This window comes from Macrotis lagotis, chromosome 1 (genome assembly GCF_037893015.1).
Source record: "Macrotis lagotis isolate mMagLag1 chromosome 1, bilby.v1.9.chrom.fasta, whole genome shotgun sequence".
Lineage (NCBI taxonomy): Eukaryota > Metazoa > Chordata > Mammalia > Peramelemorphia > Peramelidae > Macrotis > Macrotis lagotis.
The window spans coordinates 313,342,985-313,368,999 of record NC_133658.1 but is presented as its reverse complement, the minus strand read 5'-3'; the positions used below and the strand labels follow the sequence as shown (position 1 = coordinate 313,368,999).

Below are 26,015 nucleotides of genomic sequence, written 5' to 3'. Positions count from 1 at the left end.
GGAACAGTGACTCCTGGATGGGAGAGGCTTCATTTGCTTGTACAGATGTGTGCAAAGCAGATGGCAATGTTTTGCATTATTTGAATGCTGCCCAGGTGCTGGACTATACTGTAGGGCTTGAGTTTGTCTCCAGGGGACAGATGAGAGGTTAAGCCAATTCTCTCTGCAGGATTATGAATGCAAGGGTTCTAAGAATTGAAATGTTTCAAACCTAACATTTTGTCCACCAGATTTCTCTTCCAGCTACTCTGTAATTTTCCACAGTCAGATATGGAGTTGCAATCATTTTCCTCCTGCCCTCTACCCTTTCACTGGTATTCAATATAGACATTCTGAATCAAAAGCTAAAGAGTGTGGCTAGAGTTATGGAGAGACATCATACAGTCTAAGCTTGTACCCTGCACCTTTCCTAGTGTTAAGCCTCCTCCTCCATGAATTCATATAAGTAAACTTTTCCCTGCAGGAAGAAGGGGAAACAGAGGTGCATTAATGTTCATAGAAGATAAAAAAGGATAGAGATAATTGAATTTCAGAGCTTATAGGAACATTAGAGATCATTTAATTCTACCACCTTACCTCATAGATGGGGAAACTGAGGCCCAGAGAAGAATTCTGAGGTATAATGGAAAGAAATTGGGACTTGTACTAAGAAATCGTAGGTTCAGATTCTACATCTGACAAATCCTATTTCTAAGTGACATTGAATCAGCAACTTAACTTCAGTTTCCTCATCTTTGAAGTGGGGGGGGGTAGACTAGATGAAAATATCAGACTCCCTTCTACTCTCAGGTCAATGGTCCTCTAATCCTGATTTGGCTAAAGTCACACAACTAATTAGAAGGCCCAGATGTGTTCATTACCTATTTTTTAGTTCACTGTCCATTTCACTGTACCACATTGATAGTCCTCTTTTCCTTCATTTAGGGCAGGAAAGGACCCTTGAATCCATCTAGTAGAGCAAGTGATAATTCTATGACATCACCCCATGGGCTCAAACATTCCAAAGGTCTTCTTTAGTAAATCATCACTGAAGAGAGAATAAATGAAAAATCATTGAGTGAGCATTTTGTGTCAAGCAATACAAAAACAAAAATCAAGGCAGTTTCTTCTTCCCTCATGGAGCTTACCATCTAATGGAGGACATAGCATACATAGGGAAGGTTACCAAGAAAGGGCATTTTGATCCAGAAATAGGACAGGAAAGCTAAATACAGCTAAAGAAGAGTAAACTGACATACTCTTCCCAAGAACAATGTCAGACTTGACTGATCATTGTTTGAGAACTTGATTTAAGGGGGGAGAAGAGGATTAAGAAATAGGAAGTTTGCTGTCTGTTTTTCACAGATCTTCCAACAGCCCCATCCCCAACATCAACTCCTGCCCCTAACAAGTCAACCAGCCTATAAGGTATCTTTGCTAGATATCATGTAGAAGATATAGCCTTTTCCCTCAAGAATTCAGTTAGGGGTGACTAGATGGCGCAGTGGATAGAGCACCAGGTCTGGAGTCAGGAGTACCTGAGTTTAAACTCAGCCTCAGACACTTAATAATTACCCAGCTGTGTGGCCTTGGGCAAGCCACTTAACCCCATTGCCTTGCAAAAAACCTAAAAAAAAAAAGAATTCACAGTCAACTCAGGGGAAATGACTTTTCTTTGTGTCTGTGTGTGTGTGTGTGTGTGTGTGTGTGTGTGTGTGTGTGTGTGTGTGTGTGTGTGTCCCAAATAGTAGACCATATCAGTAACTATTAGAGTATGTGTTTCTTTTTTATGTTTTATTAAGAGTATTTTTATACAAGTCATTTCTGACTTACTCCTTCATTCCTTCCATTGGTTTCCCTCATTCATTCTGTCCTTCCTTGAAATAAATAATAGTTAAGTTAAAATTACCCAATACAATGAATGTCTGAAAGTATATGCAATCTTCTTTTCCCATAGTCCCTGAAAAGGGGGTATATATAACACATTATTCATTCTTTGAGATCAAGATTAGTCTTTGCATTTAATCTGAGTAGAGTTGCCTTTAATTGTTATTTTCATTTACATTATTATAGTCTAGAAATATAGATAAAACGATCTCTCTATATAGTGCATCTGCTTATTACTGTCTGCATCAGGTCATCAGAAGTTTCCCATGCTTCTCTAGATTTTTCCATATTCATGATTCAAAATTATGCAATGGTATTCTATTCCATTCTTATTCCAGTTTGTTTAACCATTCTCAACTGATAGATATTCATTTGGTTTCAAGTTTTTTTGATCTAACAAGAGTTTTATGATAAATATTTTGAAACTTATAAGAGCTTATGATTCACTGTAGAAGAAGACTCATCCTCAGAGTCAGGAAGAAATAGTCTCTGCTGTTGTCACATGCTGACTTTGTGACCCTGGGAAAGTCACTTAACTCAAATGTTCCAGACAATTTTTTAAGACCATAGTCTGCAGAATACTTGCAGTTCTTGATAAAGAGAGTTTCCTTAGCACGAGTTCCCTAAATTATAGGTCTGGACCAAAAAAAAAAGTTTGTTTGTGGAAGGCATGGAATGGAAGGGAAGGAGAAGGAAAGACAGGAGGAAAGAAAAGAAAATGAAAGGAAAGGGAAAGAAGAAAATAAGGAAAAGAAAGGAAAAAGAAAGATACAACAAAAAGAAAACAAAGAAAAAGAAAAGAAATAAGGGAAAATAAAAGAAAATAAGAAAGAAAGGGAAAGGAAAGAGAAAAGGGAAGAGTTCATATATCTCATTAAGCACAAAGGAGATAACTACTGCTGGGCATCAGGGGCTTTGCTTTAGGATACCATGTTAGAAGATAATAGTTTCAACCACACTCAAGTTGTACAGAAATAAGATAGTTCAGTACCTAGTTAGCAAGAATAATTAATTATAATTATTATATATAATAATTATAACTAATAATAAGTAATATATTCTGCATGATATGCTTTCTGATTGTCCCTCTCCCCCATCCACCCCTTCCAGCTTCTAGTGCTTTCCTTAAAAAGTTTTATACACACATATACATATATATATATATATAATAGATACATACATACATGCTTATTTATAAATATTGACTCCACAGATAGAGCATAAGCTTCTTTAGAAGCTCCTTTTTGTTTCTGTATAGCATATGCATTGTGCTAATAAATACTGTGCTTAATAAATACTTGTTTGATTGGCTTGATGATTCTCTTTGTTGCACATTCTCAATAAAGGGCAAGCTTGCCTTAGGCTCAATGTGTTTTACTTCCCTAGGCTACAAAATTCTTGGCTATGACTTTGAAGAAAAATACCAGCCTAAGTACAAATCACTAAGTGGGCTTAAGAATTTTTAGAAATCAAGACCCCATGATCATGTAACAGAAACTTTCAGAAAAGGATTTAAAGAAGGAAATTTTCTGGACATCTTTGTATAAAATGTTTTCAGAAGTTGCATTAATGGAGAAATTTCTTTGGGGGCTTAAGGTTCTATTTACCTTTTGTGACATGGTTAAAAGGAAAAAAAAATCTCATTATCTTTCCCTCCCACAATCTCCACAGCAAAGAGGAGATAAGACTAGTTCCAAATGAACTGACTGCTCAGTATGCAGGAATGATATCTGAAGTGTTCCTTAACAAACACAGTCTTTAACATGCAGTAATACTCACAATTTTAGTGTGGGGTGATAAGAATAATTGTATTCATTACACAGTAGAATACTGGGACATATTTCTGAAATAATTTTTCCTTGTCTAGAATTACACAGAATTCCACTGAGTGGAACGTTAAAGTGAATTTTTATTAGATGGGTTACCACGCAATACTCAGTGGCAGAAAACCCCTACATTTAATTTAATTTTTCAGAACTAGGGTATTGTTAAGAAGACTTAAGATGGGCATTGAATTCTGGTTAACACAAGGAAAACCTTGCTAATCGTAGTGTGTCCTTACCCTGGTGAGACCAAGGAGAACTTATTTATTCAGGAGTAGATGGCAAAGTGTTTCAGATTTTGAAGAATTCAAATGTTCCCTTCCTCTTAGAATCTTCCCTTTGTATCCTAAACTAGAGTAAAACCTTTGACTGTGGTTCACAAAAATCAGACCCAGGTGAAGTCTTTATCCACAGATGCCCTGGAGATGTGAATGAGAGGAGAGGATTGTAACCGGTTGGCACAAGCAAGTCATTCCTATCCCTTGTCTGCTGCTGGTGAGGATCTGAAGAAAGACTCCCATACTTTTTGAAAATTCATGGAAAATGTAAGCTTTTTTCATTTCCTTTTCTTTTTATTGGTGTAGGGAACTTCATATTTTTTTTGTCTACTCATGTAAATCTGTAGTTATTCTTATGATTTCAGAGTTTTCTGAGGCACCGAGGAGATGGTGACTTGCCCAGGGTCACATAGTCACTGTGTGTCAGAGCTTCTGTTAGAACACAAATCTTAAAATCTATAGTCAAACTTTCCTCTACTGACAGTATGTAGTCTGAATTATAGAATATTTTTACTGATTTAAGGTTTAGAGAATTGTTTAATGCAGATAGTGATCATACAATTGTCACATAAAGAGCACAGTGAGGCTCCTTTAATGTACAGATAGGGCATATCTGTAATTAGCAGTTATAGTTTGGCACATTAGTTATATGCAAACAGTTGAATTAAACAGGTTCAACAGTACCTTTGCACCAGGGAATACTAAGGAAATGGAAAGTAAAAGATTTGGAGGGGGGAGAGGGTTAACTTGGGACCGGGCTGGGTTTAATTAGCATGCATTCTACATGAGTAAGGAAGGTCAGAACTGATTATGTTTTGTTGTACAGGACTATGTTAGCCCATGTGTTTCTTATGAAATCTACAATTCAGGAGGAATTAGTACTTTTCTAAATAAGTCTCTAATTAAACTTTGAACATAAACTATGGAACATGACTCACTCTAATCAACTGAGATGCATTTTTATCAACATGTTTATTTAAATGTTAAAAAAAGATGATATATTGCATAAATAGAGAAAGTATTTTTCCTACAATCTTTCCATCACTACTAATGCCAAGAGAGCCATTTAGAGCATTAGTCAAACATTAGTTTCTCAGAAAGAAACTCAGTCCAGGTAAACACTGGATTAACTTGAATAGATGAAAAAGAACTACTCATATTGATCTCAAGTTTTCCTAAAATTTTAAATCACCCAAGAGGGTGATGGAGCATGAATATAGAAAAGGATCTATTCTAGGGGAATTCATTGGACATTATGAAAGGCCACTGCATATATCTTCACAAGAATTTAAAGAATAAATACTGACTGATGGTGCTATGCTTTGAAATAAAACAAATTATTTTTCATTTCAGCCTGCTCCATTGAATTAAGATTCATTAAAGTCTCTTGTCTATGTTAGAATTTTATTAAAATCTGAGTCAAACTTTCTTTGACAAATTATTTTTGAAAAAAATGTGACAATTATTCTTGAGAGAGTTCCATAACTTCTTTATACAAAGTTTATAAAATTTATGAATTGAGGTTCTACTTATACTTTTACTGTCTTAACTACTGGTCAGCTTTAGTAAGAAGATCTGTGAGTAGACATAATGCCTGAATTTCGGTTATTTCTAGGAAATCCTCTCTTGTAAACATGGAAATTCATTCACAGTTGCATTAATGCATGACCTGGAGTGGCCTTGATCAAAGCAGAGCATCATACTTAAAACAAACATAAAAAATATGCTTCTGTCCTCCTCTCTTTGATATCAGGTAGTATTTAATCTTTATCAATTATATTACTATATTCTATTAATGACCACCTTGAATTATTTTACATAGATTCATCCATTTTTTAACAAGTTAGAAGATGTACCTTATAGAAATTGCTTATACTGTTTAAATCTAACTCATCAACAAAAGTTACTTTTGAGCAAATGACAATCATATTGATATTTTGGTTGATAAGACCATATTAAATAGAGACTTCTCACTATGATGAACTGACTTTTGCCTTTCTTTGCCTTCCCTTCACTTAACATAGTATCTGGCATATAGGTACTTAATAAATACTTATTGATTGACTGATATGATGCTGATTATACAGATCAGACACAACATCATTGAGGAATTCTAGAACTTTTTTTTTTTAATGTAACCTTGGGTCAGTTACTTACCTATTTACAAGTCCAAACTCTTATCTGTAAAATGAAGGGGTTGTACTAAAAGACCTTTAAGATCACTTCTGGTTGTAAATCTATGATCCCAATTCTGTTTGAAGGTTTATCAATCAACTGGCTTACATTGTTTCATTTGATTCTCACAGATATTGGTAGGTCCATTTTACAGACAAGGAAAGTAAGGTTGAGATGGTAAGTAATTTGTCCATGATTACAATGCTATGGAGTTTTTGAAAGTGGTTCCTGCTTCCAAAACCAGTGCTTTTACACACACACACACACACACACACACACACACACACACACACACACACACCCCTCATCATTGGAGAATCCCCTCAAATACTTTCTTAAGATACTATTCTACTGATAACTAGGAATATCAGCATTGAAAAACAGCTGCAGAAAAAAAATCCAACCTCTGAACATTGGTGTCCATAACGAAATGTACCTAAGGACAGCCATGTCCTTCCACTGATAGTGAACTGTCAAGAATCTTTTCTAGGATCCTAGCTCAGCAAATAATATCTAAATATTCATTCCAAGAAGCTAGTTCTTGGGTTGGCCAAATGCCTTTTTATATAAGTGCTTCTCAGGCAAAACTGCATTAATAGAACCTAAATCCTTGCCTGGAAGTCCAATGGAACATTTAAAGTGTACCTGCTTCCCACTCTCACTCTTCTATACATTCCATTTTTCAGGTTCATATGACCAAATATTTGTAATAAAACAAAAAGTGCCAAGCTACAGGCACCTAGGAAAGGAATACTCTGGGATTGCAAACAGTCAATTCTATTCCTCTAGTTCTTAACTATAATTCTGTTTGTAAACAAAGCAGCAGGGGCAGTAAATCCGAATTGAATTAATTTAAAGAGACCAGAAAAAGGAATGCTAAATTGTAGCAGTTTGTGATAAAATATTAAATAAGATGTTCCTAACCATTGCTCTCTGGGAGAAAACCGAAATTTTTTTTCTTTCTCATTTGAATACTCTATCTTGGAGCATCCTGGAGTCAATTAATTAATACAATGAAGATCCCATTCAACAGGAGTCTTGCGTCTCCAGGGAATTTTTTCCAAAATAGGAAACCAGGACAATCTGTTGGCATTATAAAAGGAAATAAAAAAAAGTTTTAGTATTCCATTCAATCGAAAGAAATAAAATATCTTGAAAAAGATTAGAATGTACTCCCCCCCCCAAAAGAAAAGAAAAAAAAAACATAGCACAGCAATTCGTCTTGGCTTTCAAAAGAGTTAGGTAGAAACCTACAAACATCCTGGATCTGGGATGTAATATTATATACCAAGACTTGACTAGAAACCTTAACAACTTTTTTGTTCTTCCCTGATATAGAGCAGAGATTATCATTCCCATTTGGTTCTGGAGGACAGTGAGACCATGAGAAGATGTCCTCCTTACCCAAAGTGGTAGCAGGCTTAGTACCAGAACCCAAGTCTTTTAACTCACAGCATGAGTATCTGAATAACAGATCACATAGAGCAGTACTCTTCAATCTATCCTTATATATAGATGCAATCAGGGCATGATGGTTGGAACCAGGACCAGGAAGACTTGGGTTCAAGTATCTACTCTGACTCATAGTGACTGTGGAACCTGAGTCACTCAGAGAAGGTCCTGCCTGACCAACTTTCATAGAGGGAACTTCCTCATCTGGATGTTCTTTACCCCAGTGAAATTTAAAGGTCCAGTTAACTAACCAGAATCTTTGCCCAGATCTGCTGATTTTCTCTGGACTTCAAAACTATACCTTTTCTATTGCTGATTCATCCTGGAACTTCTTTCTGGGTATCCCCTCACCTGGACCAGACTACTACCATAATAGTCTATTCACCACACAATAGTCCTCTGAAAGACCTGCCCCCATTGCCTTTACCATTAGTGAATCCCTCTTAAAGCCTCCCTTTGGAGAGGGATATAAGCTGACCTCCCATTATTCCCTTTCTGGCTTTTTTTTTCTGGCTTTCCCAGAACTTTAAAATCATGCTTCCATGCTGGATAAAGTCATCCAGTTCCCCACTCCTCTTTTCAGATCTCTTTTGCATATTGTTTTACTGTCTTTAGAATGTAAGGTCTTTGTGGGCAGGATTTTTTCTTTTGTTTTGCTTGTATTTGTATTCCAGTGCTTAGCAAAGTGGTATGTATCAAGTACTTAATAAATAGGTGTTTCCTTCTTTCCTTCCTCCCTCCCTCCTTTCCTTCTGTTTTCCCTTCCATCCTTCTTTTCTACAACCTTTCCTTCCTTCCTTCCTTCCTTCCTTCCTTCCTTCCTTCCTTCCTTCCTTCCTTCCTTCCTTCCTTCCTTCCTTCCTTCCTTCCTTCCTTCTTTTCTTCCTTCTTTTTTCCTATCTTCCCTCCCTCTCCCCTTTACCAATTTTAGAACGTGTTCTTAGTCATATAAATGCTGAAAACCTTACACTAGAAAGACACAATCAGACCTGGATTTAATAAGAGCTGTTTCCCCAGAAGAAGAGCTAATATCATTGAGAACCATGTCTTTTCAAATTAGTGCCTAATTATTTACTGCTACAATGTATTATGGTATAATTAGATTTGCAGGAAATTACATCCAACTACCTCTAATCTGGGCCTTTTGAAGAGTAAATACTGAATGGAAGTGCTATGTTAACTAATTATTCCTAATATTCTTGTAATTTCTAAAAGTTAGGGAAAAGTAAATGCATATATTCACATATACCCTTTCTTTTCTCCCTTCATCTCCCTTCATCTCCCCCTTCATCCTCTATTGGCTGAAATACAAAGATACATCCTTAAACCATGTCATTCCATGTTTTCAAGGAAATAAAACATGATGGTGTGACTTTCCATCTATAGGCTTTCTTGGAAATGCTGTCAGATTTGGGCATCAGTTGAATGACTGTCATTGGAAATTACTGTAGAATTAATAGACTGCCCACCGTTAGTTTTCCAAGTCAAACATTTTGCAACTGTCTCATAAAATCCAGTGCCAATTAAAGCTGTTATAACAAATACACCTTTCTGGAAAGGGATGATTCCTTTCCATTTGCCTTCCATTCCTTTGGCATAGCATAGGGGCCAGCTGCCATCAAAGAAAAAAAAGTATTGAAATGCTTCCAGTTCAATCCAACAAATGCCCACTGTGTGCACATGAGATTGGGGGAGATGTATCCTGTCATCTTAGAATTTACTTTTTATTTGGGAAATACACATTGATGCCCTGGGCAGGGGCGGGGGAGTGGTAAATTGATTTCGTTGATGTATAGTGAAGAGGTGTCGGTGAGCAATAAGAATAAGACTATGAGGGTGAAATGACAATATATTGTAGAAGATCTTGAATTCCAGGAAGAAGGATGAATTGGAGGGAGAAACCTGATATAAAGTGGCTCTTTCAATAGTCTATGCAGATGGTAACCAGGGAGATGTTATACTAGACTGATGGAAGTGATAATAAAGGAAAGGAGGTGTTTGCAGAAATACCATAGCAATAAAAACAACTCTACATGGTCACCTCTTCCTTCTTTACCTCACAAATGCAAAAGGCTTTAAAAATGTTGAAGACTGGTTAGATTATGCCACCAGTGACAAAAGTGGAGAAGTCACAAAGATGCATAGGTTTATGTATATATGCTTGTTTGTGTGTATGTGTGTGTGTGTGTGTGTGTGTTTGTGCATGTCTGCATTGGAGGGGAAGCTGGGAAGAGAAGAAACTTGATTTTAAATATATTGAATTTGTAGGAAATTCTAGTATAAATTGTGCTTTAAAGCAGGTGGAGATGAGAATCAAGAACTCGAGAAAAGTAGAGAGCTAGAGCTAAAGTTTTAGAAGACACCTTCTTAGAGGTGAGACTTAAAGCTATGAAGTGAATGAGATGGAAATGGGGAGTGGAGAGGGGTGGAGAAAGGGAGAGAGAAAAAAAGGGGAGGAAAGAAGAGAAGGAGGGTAGGTAGAGGGAGAAGGAAAGAGAAGAAAAGTAAGTCAGAGCAGAGCCTTAGAGAAATGCCCCCATTAAAAAGGTAAGAAAGAAGATGAGAAATGAGTAGAGGAAAAAGAGGAGAAAGGGTTAGAAAGGGAGAAGAATGCTGAGAATATTTTTGTCTCTGCAGTTCAAGGAAAACGAGAATCCAAGTGACAGTGAATAGTATCAAAAGTTGAAGCGTGATCTAGGCAAGTGAAACTTTAGAAAAAGAAGGGGAAAGAAGGTCATTGGTAATCTTTGGGAGAGAAATGTCACAAGAGTAGTAAAAGTCAGACTGCACAGAATTTTAGAGAGATTGAGTGGGGAGGAAAATAGAAATAATAGGTTTAGACAGCTTTTTCAAGATGTTTGATAGGAAAAAAGTAAGAACACCAGATAATAGCTCAATGGGATTAAGGAGCATTCTTTCTAGGATTCTGGAGACCTGAGCATGTTTGTAAGTAGATGATGGGGAGTCATGATGCAGTTTTGTAATTTTTTTAATTTGGTAATTCTATCAGTGTTCCATAGCTGGATCCCAACTATGTTGACTCTTGCCTTATTTCTCTCCATACATACCATTCTTCCTTCATAGAACAATCACTTTGTAGATCTTCTATAACAAAATACTCGCTACAACTTGGTTTTTCTTACTGAATTGCCTCCCATACTGAATTAGTGTGAATTCTGGGAATATATTTTAGAATTACCTTGAAAAAATAAATAGCATGATGAATTTATTACTTAGAACTCATATGAGTATATGTATGTGTGAATTTGGTATGTTTATTTTAAACTTTACACTGGTAGTCCCAGTAATGATGGAGTTTAGGTATTGATAATTACCTACTCCTTCCTTTCATCCCTCCCTTCCTTCCTTCCTTCCTTCCTTCCTTCCTTCCTTCCTTCCTTCTTTCCTTCCTTCCTTCCTTCCTTTCTTCCTTCTTTCCCCACTTTCCTTTTCTCCCTTCTTCCTTTTTTCCTTCCTTCCTTCCACCCTTTTCCTTCCTTCCTCCCTTTCCTTTCTTCCTTCCTCCCTTTTTCTTCTTTCCTTCATTCATTCATTTGTTCCTTCCTTCCTTCCTTCCTTCCTTCCTTCCTTCCTTCCACAATCATTTTACAACTACACAGGACAGAACATCAGAAACAAAAAGACTAGATCTTATTCAGAAAACTTGGTTTTACCAATTATAGAATGTGTGACCTGAGCCAAGTCATTTTACTCTTCTAGGTCTTATTTATTTCATCTGTAAAGTGTGAAGTTCAGTTCAGATGACAAAAAACAGTCTAGAAGCCAGGTCTTGTTGCCTCTGAGGTCAGCTCTATCTATTACCACATGCTGCTTCTCTCTACAAATATGGGTCTTTTTAGAATTGGTTTGCAGGTCAAAATTGGCTTGGTATCAAATTTAGCTAAGATTGAATACCTACAAAAAAACCTAATAAGTACTATAAGGGAAAGTTGAAAAGAACTCTGAACATATAAGCATAAAGAAAAATTATTTTTCAGTAGATTATTTTGGTATGAAAGATAGATTGGAGGGGAGAGATGGAAGACTTGCTAGGAGACTCTGGAAATTAAGAGGTTAGTAGAGGGTGCCAGTCATTCACTGGATCAATCAAATATTGATGTTCTTTGTTATCTGCTACATTGCTAAGTAGAATTCTATAGCTGTCCTTGCATTTTGACAGCGGGAATCCCAAGAGCACTTCAGCTTGTGGTTATTTCCAACCTATGGGTACAGGACAGGAGGTAAGGAACAAGAAGGACTGAGAAACAAGAGGGTAGACTGGTGACAGGGCAGAGATAGTCAAGTTTGATCAAGAAGCAAATACTAATTCTATGTGTCAGGCATGTTAGGTTCTGGATAATAATAGTCAACCCTGTATATATAGCCCTTTATGGTTTGCAAAGCACATTTCATTTGATCTTAAGAATAACTCTTTAAGGTTAAGTCCTATTATTATGCCCATTTTACAGATGAGCAAACTGGGGCTGTGAGAATTTAAATAATTTGTCCACAGTCACACAGTTAGGATTTGAACCCAGGTATTCCTGGCTCATAAATCCACTACTTTGTATATTAAACTACTAACTGCTCCCCTCCCAACTGGAGAAGCCCTCAGGTAATGTAGATATCATATTATATTTTGCTAACCTTGTCTTTTATAAAGGCATGTAGGAATTCAGGCTCACTTCCAAGATCTTGCCACCTTGGTTTATGATGACTTTAGTGTCTCTGAATTTTACTTAATTAAACTGAACAGCACAGATAACTCTTTCCATTATTGAAGGGAGGTTGTAGGTTAAGTTTCCAGGACTTAGTGTCATGTACTTAATGGATATTTGATTCAAAATATGATTCCTGCCCTCAGCAAGCTTCTAATCTAATAATCCACTCATCTCAGGAAACATCACAACACATTTTCTTGTCCATCATGCCTCTGCTTTTACTTCTAAGTGCTCCTTTTTTCTTTGTCTCTGTTTGCTTAATTGTGACCATACTCTAAAAGCCCAACTCAAAAGCCATTTCTGTCAGTAATCTTTCATACAGTAGGCATTTAATAAATGTTTGTTGAACTGAATCCAGGAAAGAAGTATGTAACACACAGATAGTTATGCTTAGTTTCTAAACTGATTAGTGCATGGGAGAGGTCTAAATAGAATGACATTTAGCTTTATTATTGAGGGAAAATCAAGAAGGAGTTCCTCTGTCATTCTCCTTCTCTTTTTGGATTTCACCTGTGGTTTCAGTGGGCGCTGGAAGTTGCAGAACTTTTTCTCTCAATCCAGAAGGGCACCTGTTCCCAAACTTGTAGTCTTATAGAGCTATCTTGGACACTGAGAGGTTCAAAGAATTAACCACTGTCCTGCAATCAGTATGTGTCAAAGGTGGAACCAGAATCTTAACTCTGAGGGTAGTTTTGTCCCTGTTCCCCTGTTCTTCTTAATGTTGTATCACATGGTTAAAAAACAATGGCCCCACAACTTATCCTGTGTTTATATCTTGTCTCCTCAGTTGGAGCCCTGTGAGAGACTGGCTGTCTCTTTCACTTCAAAGCACTGGGTCTTGCATGAAGAAGGTGCTCATTGTTTGTTGTTAATTGTCATAGTTACTTAAATCTAAAGAGAACCAGATTTTAAAACCAGTCATGAAACATTGGAACAAAAATCTAACATGAAAGACGACCATATGTCTCTGATCCAGTAACGCCTCTGCCATACAGCTGCAAAAGTTTGGAAAAAATCTGTGACTGAGGGGGAGACTTACCTCTGGGGAAGAGCCAGCCCAAATATACCAGTATCTTCCATGATCCATAATGATAAATACATTCTTAATGATGAATGGTTCAGATCCAGGATCAAATAGAGACTGTCTGGAGTAATTAAGTGTGTTTCACTTGGAGATGATTATGTGTTTCTGAAAAGCTTGTTTATAATAATCTTTGCTTAGGTAGAGAAGGAAAAGCTTTGGAAATCAATGAAACCCAGATTAATGCTATTGATGCAGGTACCTGGAAACTTGGCGTCTTCTCTCTGTGAGAGGTTAGCTCAGTGATTAAACCAAGTGAATTCAGCCAAGAAAATTAGAACAGACCTGGAAGAAATTCTATGTCCGGAAAATACAAAATGTACTACACGTAGAAAACAGCATTGCCCCCATCCTTCTTCCAGTTGCTGGCTACTTACTACTCATGTAGTAGAGGCTCTATCTATCTAGACACTGGACAGACTTGTCAGGGCTAGAATACATGAATGCTAATAATTAGTCCTGTTTTTGATCTTTCTTGTACCTACTAACTTGTCAGTTGAAAACTGGTGGCTTCCATTCAATCCATCAGTCTACCAATCAAAAGTATTGCTCAGATAACTACTGTGTGTCAATGGTTGGAGATTTAACAACAAAAACTGAACTTATTCCTTCCCTCATATATTGGATGAGAAATGAGAAATACCCCAATTTATGTAATGGCTTTTCTTCCTCAGAAATTTTGTACAGCTCAATATTTACTTTTACCACCAACTTACATGGTCATTTTAGAGAGATTATTATAGTGTATACTGAAAGAACCTTGGTTTGGTAATTGGGATCAAAGAGGAAATTCTAGATCTGTTTCTGGCTACTTAGAGCAAATCACTTAACCTCTTCAAGGAGGGATGGAGGACTTGAAAGATAATATGGTCTTTTCCCCCTCCCATCCCTACTTTTCATCTTATTTTTCTGTATTGTCTTCCCGCAGGAGACTGAAAGTTCTCTGAGGACAAGCACTGTCATTTTTCTTATCTGTATCCCCAGAACTTAAAACAGTGTCTGGTACATGATAAGATTAATAAATGTTTTTTTTTAACTGAGCTGTAAATGAATATGGAATTGAATTGAATTCATGGCTAGCTAATGGTAGTGACTTCTAAGAATTTTAACTGGATTTCTCAACTCTTTTTCTCCAAACCCGAAACAGATAGGATCATGGAACACTGAGTCTTAAGATTGTTTAGATCACCCCTTTCTTTTTATAGATGAGGAAATTGAAGCCCAAATGTCTTTTATACAGGTAGCAAGTATCAGAGCCAGGTTTTGAATCAAAGTGTTCCATTCCCAAATCTAATGCTCCTCTCACTGTACTGTACCATATCACTTTCCTGCCCAGCTCCTAAATACAGAAGTGGGTTCTTATTGAAATCAAACTTTTTGTGATGCAAATAACTCCTTCAATCAAGTTAAGATTTTCATATATTAGTTTTACACTGAAGTTTAAAGGTTACAAGTAGACTTCTACTAAATAGATCCTTTGCTGACCTCTTCTACACAGCAGGAATGTAGAATTGACATGGGACCAGACCAAGATCAATGGAAGAAAAAATTATAAATTATAGATCTAGTTAGCAAAGTCTGATTAGAATTCTAAGTCAAACTCCAGAACTGGGGAGGTTATACTTCTTAGTTATAATTATCCCTTAGGCTTCAGTTCCTCCATCTATAAAAGAGGAGTTTAAGTAGGTAGTCTGAGGTCCTTGCCCCTTTTTTATTATCTATGTTTCCAAGAGCCTCCAAGTCTGAACCAGATAAAATATAATTAGAAAATATTTAGCACAATAAATGGAAATATGATAGACCATAGATATTGCTAATATGTGATTTTCTAAGTTAATATGAATTTTCGTGGATATTTATGTAGGGATTAACAGCCTCAGTTTCTATTTGAGATTGACACCAGTGACTTAGATGGTCAAGACCTTGGTTGCCAGGGAGAGATATCAAGGTATTATGGTGACAGTGGATATACAGTCCCAAAAGATATACTGGATATACAGTCCCAAAAACCTGAGTATGGTAATAGCTTTAGACTCTTTGTAGTTGTGAAACCTTGGCCAAGTCATTTAATTTCTGTTTGCCTCATATTTATAAGTGTCTGCCACATAATAAGGGCTATATAATTACTAGTTATGAAAAGATCCAAAACCAAGCAATGAAAATATAGAATTCAAGGGTGCTATGATTCTAAGCAAACACAGTCCTTTTCTGACTAACAATCTCAGAATTGTTCTTTATACTTGGGTAGATCTGTGTTTTCATCAGTATAGGTAGTCTATTCCCCAGTACAGGTTAAAAACCTATGCTGTTCCTCCCCTTCTCCCCTACCTTCTGTTCAATCTGTGGGAATATTGTCCATGTCTTCCCATAAATCCTCCTCAGAGGATATACTTCCAATATTTGTTCTGTTCTTGAAATCAGGAAGACCTGACTTCAAATAATTCAGACCCTTAAAAGCTGTGTGACATGGAAATGTCAATGAGCCTATCTCAACCTCAGTTTTCTTCATCTATAACATGGGACTGATAATAGAACCTTGTCTCATAGGGCTGTTGTGATGATTGATGATAATAACACATATATAGTGTGTCCTAAGGTAGTATATGAATATTGTTTATCATTATATTTACTACTATTCTCTTAGGAACAACAATGTAGCACTAGGACTATTTATCTGTTGCCTTTCAGTCTCACTACAAGGCCAATTTACCTCTTTTCCTGATCATTTATGCCTCTATAATGATTTTTTGTTTTCTTTCATTCTTCAAGTGGACCATGGCATCAGGAAAATGATGCCATGACATGCAAGTGAATTAGATTTAAGTGAGGGGAGGGCTGTGCAAAGTTACCAGCCTCACTTTCTCCTCAGGAGTCATCTGGATCCAGTGGCCAGATACAGATCAAGATGAACGGAGATGGCCCTGAATGCAGTGAGAGACCTAAGGTCTTCCACAGGTCTCAGTTTGGCAATGCCCATTCAATAATTAAGGCTAGGTAAGAAAGGAGACAGACAACAGCCTCTTTATGCCAGAGCTGTTTGACAAAAAAAACACTGTGAGTGAAGAAGCTTCACAGATTGTTACAAAGCTCCTCCCCTTCCTTCTCTTTGCCTGGGAAAAACCTGAGGAAAAATAAAGGACCACTACTTCAACAAAAAAAGATCAGCTGATGTCTATTCATGGCTCTTTCTCTCTCTCTGCAGCTCTCCCTCTGCTCCAGTAGCTATCTTCAGAGAACAATAGAAAATGGAAATAAAGAAGCTCCAGTTACAAAGGTCAGTATCATTGAACATGGTCCTTTTTAATTACAGGCTTGTGTTATGATGGGCCTTTCATTAAAGAGAAGGAAATGTCTGAATTAATTCAAATTCATCAATTTAATCCACTCAGCAAAATGAATGCATCCGGCATGTACACTCTCTTCACTTTTAAGGGGGAAGAACATCTCTGCTGATGACTGTTGCTATCTTTGGAAGCTCTCGGGGGTGGGAAGAAGCCAGGATGCTATAAAGTTTGTTTTCTGAATTATTCATGTATTATTAATAGCAGTGGTGACGACGAAAAGAAAACAATAATTATGATGCTGCATCTCTGCAAGAGAGAAGAGCTGTCCATCTGAGCTCAAGACCCATTCAAGTGCTAATCCCAATTCTCTTGAAAGAGTCAGGAAGCATGGTGGAGTGAATAGACTTTTAAATGGGGAGTAAGGAAGACCTGGATTCAAATCCTTTCTCAGTGGGCAAGTCACATAACTACTCATAGCCTCAATTTTATCTTCTATAAAATTCAGCCGATCTATAGCACTGACCTCAAAAGGTTGTCAGGGGAATCAAATTGCATAATGTATACAAAGCACTTCAAAAACCTTAAGAAATTAAGATGATGAAGACGATGAAGAAGATGGTGATGCTGACAGTGATGGTAATGGAAATAGTGATCAGTTTTCTTATTGGATGTGTGATCCTAGAGTTGATCATTCAGGAGATGGTAACCCATTTGTACCTTGCCAAGATTTGTACCTTTTGTACCATTTGTACCATTTGTACCATTTATACCTTGCCAAAAAGATAATGTGGCCAGAGAGAAATTCTCTCCCTCATCATGGACATTCAGGAGAGATATGATCTCTTCCAGAAAAGAGGCAGTGCTATACTAGCTTGGGTCTTCATTTACCAAGGCCAGGACTGTGTTTCTGTTCTAGGCATTGTAGGGGAGCAGGACATGAGAAGTGTAAGATAATATTAGCCCTTTGTGATCTGGTTCTTTACTCTGATAATTGGGAGCCATAAGAGCCAAAGTACTTGGGATTTCATTTCAATTCCTGGGAGTTCAAAGCTAGACTCTGGAGTCCTAAACATTTCAACTGTTGGTTCTCTTGAAAGATTGAGTGAGCAGGAGGGACTACAGACCAAGCCAAAGGAAGTCTCCTGATTAGATGTTCATCATCCACTTCTCAAGGAACTCCCTTACCCTTACTTGGTAGGTGTTTAGCAGTTTCAGTCTATGACACCATTTTTGACTTTTTGTTTGTTTGTTTGTTTTTTAGCAAAGATACTAGTTTGCTCTTTCCTTCTCCAGCTTGAGAAACTGAAGCAAACGTATTTAAGAGACTAGCCCAAGGTTACATAGCCCAAGGTTACAAATCTGTCTGAAGTCAGATTTGAACCCCAAAAGATGAATCTTTCCACCTTTAATCCCAGCACTTTAATCCTCTAATCATGCAAGTCTTCTCAGTAATATACCCCTTTCTCACAGAGGTAAAACCACAGTCCAGAGTCACAATGACTCAAGTTCTGTGTCAAAGAGTATTGAGTTGCCTCTTTTCTGATCTGTTCAAGGCTTCAAGTGTGGTGCTCAATCAGTCCCAATCTTTAGCCTATTTATAACTTTCCTCTCCAAATAATAAAATCTATTTTCTAGTCAGGATGATATAAAAAAAAACAGCAAAGGGGAGTAGAAAATACTAGAGATTATCTTGCAAAGAGGTAGAGCTTTGAGTAACCTTGCTTATGTACCAATCATACAAAGAAGTTCATTTGGCAGCCCTGGGAATAGGTATCCACCAACAGAAGGGAACTGATCATGCAAACAAGGTACTCTCCCAGGAGACATTTTTCATGTAAGGAATCTGTTATTTTACTCTCCTCATGTAGGTGGAAGGGGCAAAGCCACATTTACCAGGCTCTTTTCCCAATGGGTATCTCTCATACTTGATAAATAATTCAATAAACATTTACTGATTACATACTATGAAGGAGACAATGAACACAGAATAATAGACACACAAAGATCTATGGGAGAGAGATCCTTCTATTTGGATTTCATTCTGGCTAGAATTCTAAGGATGGAGTTCATGTACAAGACTTAAAAGATTTGTGGAATTCAACAGAGAGTATTTAGAAGAGTATTTCAGGAGAAGAAACAGTAGAAAATGATGGGAGCACATTTGAGGAATAATGAATAGACATAGAGTCAAATTATAGACTTTGAGAGTTGTCAGAGAGCTTAGTTGCCCTTTCTATGAACTGGAATCTTCTCTACTATATCCCTTCTCATTCATCCAGTGATGGGGAAATCTTCTCTATCCTAATAGTCTCCCTGAATGATCTTCCAAGAAAATCTTTTCCACTGTTGGATAAATGTGGTAGGAAGTTTTTACCTGAATTAAGTTAAGATCTGCCTCATTGTCATTTCCATCCAGTTTATCCAGTGTTTTTAGTTTTGCCCTCTGTGGCAGAGGAAAACAAGTCTAATCTCCTATATCACAGCTTTTTCATATCCTTCAAGACCACCAGGAATCATGGTCCCTTGGAAGTCTGATTTTCTGATTGCTTGAATCTCTGTTCAACAGACCTGATTTATTCATCTCATTTCATTTTTTTAACCTGAAATGTAGTATGTGGAAGAATGGTATAGTCTTTTTTTTTTTTTTTTTAGGTTTTTGCAAGGCAAATGGGGTTAAGTGGCTTGCCCAAGGCCACATGGCTAGGTTATTATTAAGTGTCTGAGACCGGATTTGAACCCAGGTACTCCTGACTCCAGGGCCAGTGCTTTATCCACTACGCCACCTAGCCTCCCCAAGAATGGTATAGTCTTGAAAAAGCACTGGAAAAAATCGTTTCTACAAGAAAGGCTTAGCAAATTCTAAAGCATTAGAATTTACTATTTGGTGACTTTGAGTAGACTATGTCTAAAGGACAAGAATCTTACCCTTACCATTCATACCATTATTTAAATGTTCCCATCAACACCTTAGAAGATTTAACCTTCTAATTTATTAGTCAGCGATAGGTGTCTCTTCTATGTGCCTACAAATACTGGAAACACCAGAATACCAAACTCTGATCTTTGTTCCTCTGTTTCCTTCCTTTGACTTGGTCTGGAGTCCCCCCTACTCACTCAATCTTTCAAAAGAACCAACAGTTGAAATGGTTTAGGACTCCAGGGTCTAGCTTTGAACTCCCAGGCTTGAAATGAAATCCTCCAGGGGTTTTCTGATTTTCTTGTCAAGCCTGAATTTGTCCCAGGAATCCAGCAGATTGTTGTTTCCCTATCACAAAAAGCAGATCTATTAGCCTGCCATTAGTCACTGTAGGATTGAATTAGAAAATATTTCTTTTGGACAGATAGTATTTGTTATTAAAGAAACCATAGTACTATTGTGTTTCATTAGAAATATGATGTTATTGAGTTTTAGGGATTTTTTTTTCTCCCAAAAAGCTATACAGTCGGGGCATAAACTAGAGATATGTCTATAGAAGGCCAGGTTCATTATCTCAGAAAGAAACTTATAAAGAAATAGGAGAAAAAACTCTGAGACATGCATGTTCTGTGCAATTGTTTTAGGATGGACTCTCCAAGCAATGGGACGGAATCTGTGAACAATGGAAAAGAAGGTACAACTGCAATTGTTGTCTGTTCATATTACTTCGAAGTCAGCTCTTCCAGTGGAAACCTGCTTCGATTTTATATTAACTTCTCATCTGGCCCAAGATCCTAGTTTTTTTCATCAAGAGGTAAAAAGGACTTTTAAAAAATTGCTATATACACTCACACAAAAATATAAATTATATATATTTACATATGAATAAACATATACATATATGTATATACATATATATCTGGAACTGAATGCTCAATATATATTGAGCATGTATGTGTATGTATGTGTATACACTGTATCTGGAACTGCATGCTCAATACACATATACATATATGTATATATATATATATATATATATATATATATATATTTGCCCTAAAGTCAAGAAATCAAGGAATGAAAGGACTTTTGACTCTAGGGAGAAAACTCTGAAGGGTTTAGAATCTCATGGTCATAGTAGCTCTGAGCCAGAAGGGATCTGAGAGGTCACCTAATCCAAACTCACCCCCCACCCCATCCAGTCAGAGACCTCAGATGGCTCCTGACATGAAGTAATACTCTTTCTGCTTAAATGTCTCTAGTATTAGTAACCTCTCTATTTGCAAGGACATGATCAGTGTGCTCCCCAAGTGGGTAAAGTCATACGGATGATGAAATGGTTCAAGGTTAGGAATGTTGCCACTTCTTCATTCAGTAAATCTTTGAGTGAAGGTAAGGACTTAAAAATCCTTAAAATAATTGAATGCTTTAGAGCAACCTGGCTTGATCTCATTTCCACATAGGAAAATGATAAACTGATAAATTCTCTGCCATTTGGATCCTCTTATTCGCTATTCATTGTTAGGGATGAATGCCACAGGTCTCTAATCTATTCTCCTAAGCCTGAAAACAAAGAAAAAAAAACATTCTTTGAATGTCAAATACTTGTGTCAATGGCTTTGAGGGATGGAAAAGAAAATACCCAAGATGTCGGTCTATTCTTGTTTTCTGCCTCTTATTCTTCTCATGCCTAGCAGAGGCAAAGGAAATCACATTTTTCAGTTGCAAATGGGACGCCTGGGACCTCAATAGCATATTCAGCATAAGGATATCACTGGGGATAGAAGCTCCATAATGACAAGAACAGGGAACCTTGGACTACTGAACCAGCAGTATTCACAAACACCAAACCATTCTGCCCAACTGTCTAATCGCAGGTGCAAAGATATGCACCCTGATAGGAAGTTGTTTATTTCACCATGACTACCATCACCATCATCAATATGATCATTCATCTGTCTCAATGCTTCTGTACTTTCTCAATCATATTCTTTTTTTTTGCAAGGCAAATGGGATTAAGTGGATTGCCCAAGGCCACACAGCTAGGTAATTATTAAGTATCTGATTTGAACCCAGGTACTCCTGACTCCAAGGCCGGTGCTTTATCCACTATGCCACCTAGCCTCCCCTTCTCAATCATATTCTGAAAAAAGTAAGCCACTTAGATCTGGAACTCTCATCCTGGGGCCATACTGTTCTGACTGATGAGAGGCCATTATATTTAACCTAACCTTAACCATCCCTCATCACAATCATCTTCTAGCTATCCATTCTCTCACCTTTCATATACTAATCTACATCTTTCTTTCATCTTACTCTGAGAATGGTAACCAAATCAATTCTGCCATTGTTTCTGGAAAGAGCATATCAGGTGAATGTCCTATGATTCCATTCATTATCTCTCTGCCCAGAATAAAACATCCATCCATACCTTTCCATAGCTACCATTACTATATATATATATATATATATATAAATATATATATATATATATATATATATATATGCTGACTCCTCTTATTAAATAAAAGCATTTTGAGGCAATAAGCCACTTTTGCTTTTCCATTCATTTACTAATTCATTCATGCATTAATCATCAATCACCTTGCAAAATGCTTTAACAATTGCAGTATTATTTGTTTACATAAACCATGAAAGAAGGTCATGCAAGCATAGATATCCCTGTTTGGCAGGTGAGCAAACTGAGACTCAGAAAGATTGTTTGTGACTTTCCTAAGATTACACAACTAAATTCAGAGGAAGGACTTAAACTGCAGTTTCTCTTAACTCCAAACCAATGATTGGAGAATTGGGAAAGTTGTCATTGTCCAGAAATAGCCACCATCTTTTGTAGTGCCTGAAATTTCTACCATTAGATACTTCTTTGTCCCAAAGCCATTCAAAGGTCTGAAAAATATATAGTACATGAATCTATTATCACTAAGGACAAAAGCACAGTTCATTTTCATAGAACAACTTCCATCATTTGGTAGGTAGTCCTGAAGAGAGAAAATGAGGGTCATGCCCAGTGAGTTCTGATGAAAATATATGAGGGTGGGGGTACATAGAGGAAGGGAAGAAAGAGGGGAATACAATACCATACCTAACCTAGAGACTAACCCCTGTGGGAATCAGATCAATCTAATGGAACAGGCCACTAATAGTGAGAGGAAAAGGGACAGAAGATGGCAGATAGACAATCTTCTACTACATATTTTTTTCCCTTAGACTTTTTTCATCTTGGTCTTTTCCCAATAGTTACAACATTTCCACTGTAATCATGAAATTAATACATGTGCCTATACATGCACACACTATTTGTAGATGAAGAGTGATGTTGGTGCCATTAAACAAAATAGCTGTGGGGGGGAGAATATGTGTGTGAAGATGGGACCTAAAATTCAGCTCAACTCAAATGTCCTGGGTATATCACTTAACTCTATTTGTCTCAATTTCCTCCTATGTCGAATGAGCTGAAGAAAGAAATGGCAAACTTCTCCAGGATCTTTGTTAAGAAAAATCCCAAATGGAGCCATGAAGAGTTGGACGTGACTGAACAACAATAACAACAAGCTGATGGTGCCTGTACTGTCTATTGTAAGTATCCCTCTTCCATTGATTGTATTGCAGAAGGGGAGGAGGTTGTTGCCTGTGATCTTGAGGAGGCCTTGATGAAGAAGGGTATGAATCTGTCCCCAATTATTACACTTCCTTAAATTATTCAGTTGTCAGATGCTACAAATATGCTGTTCACTGAGGCAATTTTAAATCAACGTTATTGTCTCTGTGGGGGGAAAAAGGAGACTAAAAAATTCAATCACTGCTTATTTTTATTTTAGAAGAAAGCGTGTAGAGAATCTCATTTTGTGTATTGAGCAAGATAAGATTTATTGGTGTGTGTACTGCATCTGATGGTCCTAATAGGACAATCAAGGGAAAGAGCAATTATTTTGCTATTGATGCCTCAATACAAGTGGCAGATACAGAGAGGCACTGGAAAGTGGAATCGAGAACTCCAAGTAAGTAGTGACAAGGAATAGATAGGGAGAGCTTGGCCCCTTGGGCCGGGGGGGGGGGGGGGGGAGTACTAACTTTAGAGCCACAGGGACTGGATTCAAATCATTTCTCTGACACTTACCACCTGGACCTTTGGCAAAAACTTCCCCTGGGATTTTGTTTCATCACCTGTAAAATGAGGGAGCTGGACTGTGTATTCCTTCTAGCTGCTGATCTATGATTCTATGATGATCAAAGATTTCTTCCACCTCAAAATCCAATCTGATTGCATGGAGATTTAAGACTGAATTTTCAGTTCGATATTCAAAGAACCTAACTTGCTGTAGGTTCCTGGTTCTGGGACCCAGAAGAACATACTTAATGTCTCTTCAAAATGATAGGCAGTCAAAGTATTATAGTACTTTCCTCAAATTTCCTTTTCTCTACTTTAAATATCCTCAATTTACATGCCATCAATTCAAGATAATTCATCATCCTAGTTGCTCTCCTCCAGATACTATTCAGTAATTGATACCTTTCCTAAAATGTAACCCCCAGAATTGAAGGTCATCTTACACATAGATTGTGGCCAGGGCAGAGTGCCCAGCAGTGTGTATCCTCTTTATTCCTGGATACTTTGCTTCTTTTAATACATTTTTAAGAGCTTTTTAGTTCAACAGAAAAAAATAAACTTAAGTGAAAACACTGGGTAGAAGCTAGGATATTAACCTGTCAGAAAATATCCTGATTAAGCCTGGAATAATGTACCTATCACTCAGGTACTTGCCTCCTCCTGATCTTACTTCACAGAATGGAAGCACTTCAGCATTGAAGAAAAGAGAGCCATTTCAAAGGCCTGTCATCAGAGACTTGTCAGCACTTTTTACCTGGCAGAAGACTGCTGGTTTTGGGGACTGCCAAATTCAGAGGCACGAATTATCAAAAAAATATATTAAAGTTGGAAAACCTGTGTAAATAATGCCCCTGATGCCTGTTGTCATGTTACTTCTCCCCACCCCTCCCTCTTTTCTAAACTACCTTGGAACACAGTAAGTAATTTCATTCTCTCCAGCTGCATTGTTTAGATAGGATGGCTGGATCAGATATTTTTTCCCCTTCTTTTAACAGCCATTGGGATTGCATGAGCTGAGAAGCATAGCTGAGCTGCCTGTTAAACAAGCTTCTTACAGCCCCAAAATGGACGTGTGTTTATATATGTATGTGTGATGGGAGAGGAACAGATCTTCGATCTTTCAGCCTAACAGAGAATTTGATTCTAAAAATCCCCTTCCTGGATAATCATCTTACCAAGAAATCTCAGCAAAAATGCATACTGTTTCTGAAGCTAGTCCAAGAAGATGAATTTTTCCACTGTACAGATACCATTAAATTAATTAGCCAATTTGCTAGAGAATGTAATCTAATTCAGTTCAAATAAGCAGGCCTTGAGTTAGAAAGAATCATCTTCCTGAGTTCAGATCTGATCTCAGGACACTTACTGGCTGTGTAACCCTGGGGAAGTCACTTAACCCTGTTTGCCTCAGGTTCCTCATCTATAAAATGATCTGGAGAAGCAAAGGGCAAACCATTTCAGTATCTCTACCAAGAAAACCCCACATGGATTCAGAAAGTCAGTCAGACATGATTGAAAGAAAGACTAAAAAACAACAGCAACAATAAAATAATAATTTCTTGTGTATTTATGAAGTGAAAGACAACAGTGTGCTGGAAGACTCAATATACTAGGGATACAAAGACAAAAGGAAAAATTATCCTTTCTTTCAAGCCATGATGATAGGGATCAGGAATAGATTAGTAATGTCTCCTTTACAGGTGAGAACACTCCCTCTATCAATACGGAATAGCAACTTCTCAGTGACTGAGCCAGATTGTCAGAAGGCAGAGCCCGGAATCAAATTTAGCCAGTAAGTAAATGACAACTATGGCAAGTATTCATACCACACTTTGAGGTTTCCAAAACATTTAAGTATCTTCTCTTATTTGAACTGATAAATAAATGCAACATAGTTTAAGGAGGAAGTGATTAATAAACAACTAGGGAGATCAGAAAAGGCTTTGTGTATAGAAGTCACAATAGAGTAATTGTTTGTGGGTGAGTGTTGGAATTCGGCCTGGCCAGAATTTAAGTATCCAAAGTGTCACAGACAGAGAAGGAGTTTTTCTGGGTGTGGAGAAACAACCTATGACCAGACAGAAAAGGACTTTAAATAGCAGTCTGAGAAGTTAGTATGCTATTCAAGAGACAATGAGGAACCACTAAATGTTCTGAAGTTGGAGAATAACATGGTTAGACATGTTTTAGAAAGATAATAGCTGCAATGTTGGTCATGGATTAGCAAAGAGTGGGGCAGGGGAATGAAGAGAGTAGAATAGAATCCTTAGAAGAGACTAGCATAGGTGG

General features: G+C 37.3%; 1 long non-coding RNA gene across 3 annotated transcripts in view; it reads left to right on the top strand.

Annotated features, from left to right (window-relative positions):
• Nucleotides 1-26,015, top strand: part of LOC141517127 (uncharacterized) — a 119,198-nt gene that overhangs the window by 80,959 nt on the left and 12,224 nt on the right. For 2 of the 3 annotated variants that reach the window (XR_012476800.1, XR_012476799.1), the window contains 5 exons: nt 4,104-4,234; nt 16,599-16,670; nt 20,242-20,291; nt 23,071-23,194; nt 25,427-25,518. This is a non-coding gene — a long non-coding RNA (uncharacterized LOC141517127). Of the gene's footprint in view, nt 1-4,103; nt 4,235-16,598; nt 16,671-20,241; nt 20,292-23,070; nt 23,195-24,403; nt 24,556-25,426; nt 25,519-26,015 lie in introns of those variants that run through there. The other variant, XR_012476801.1, reaches the window with a different exon arrangement.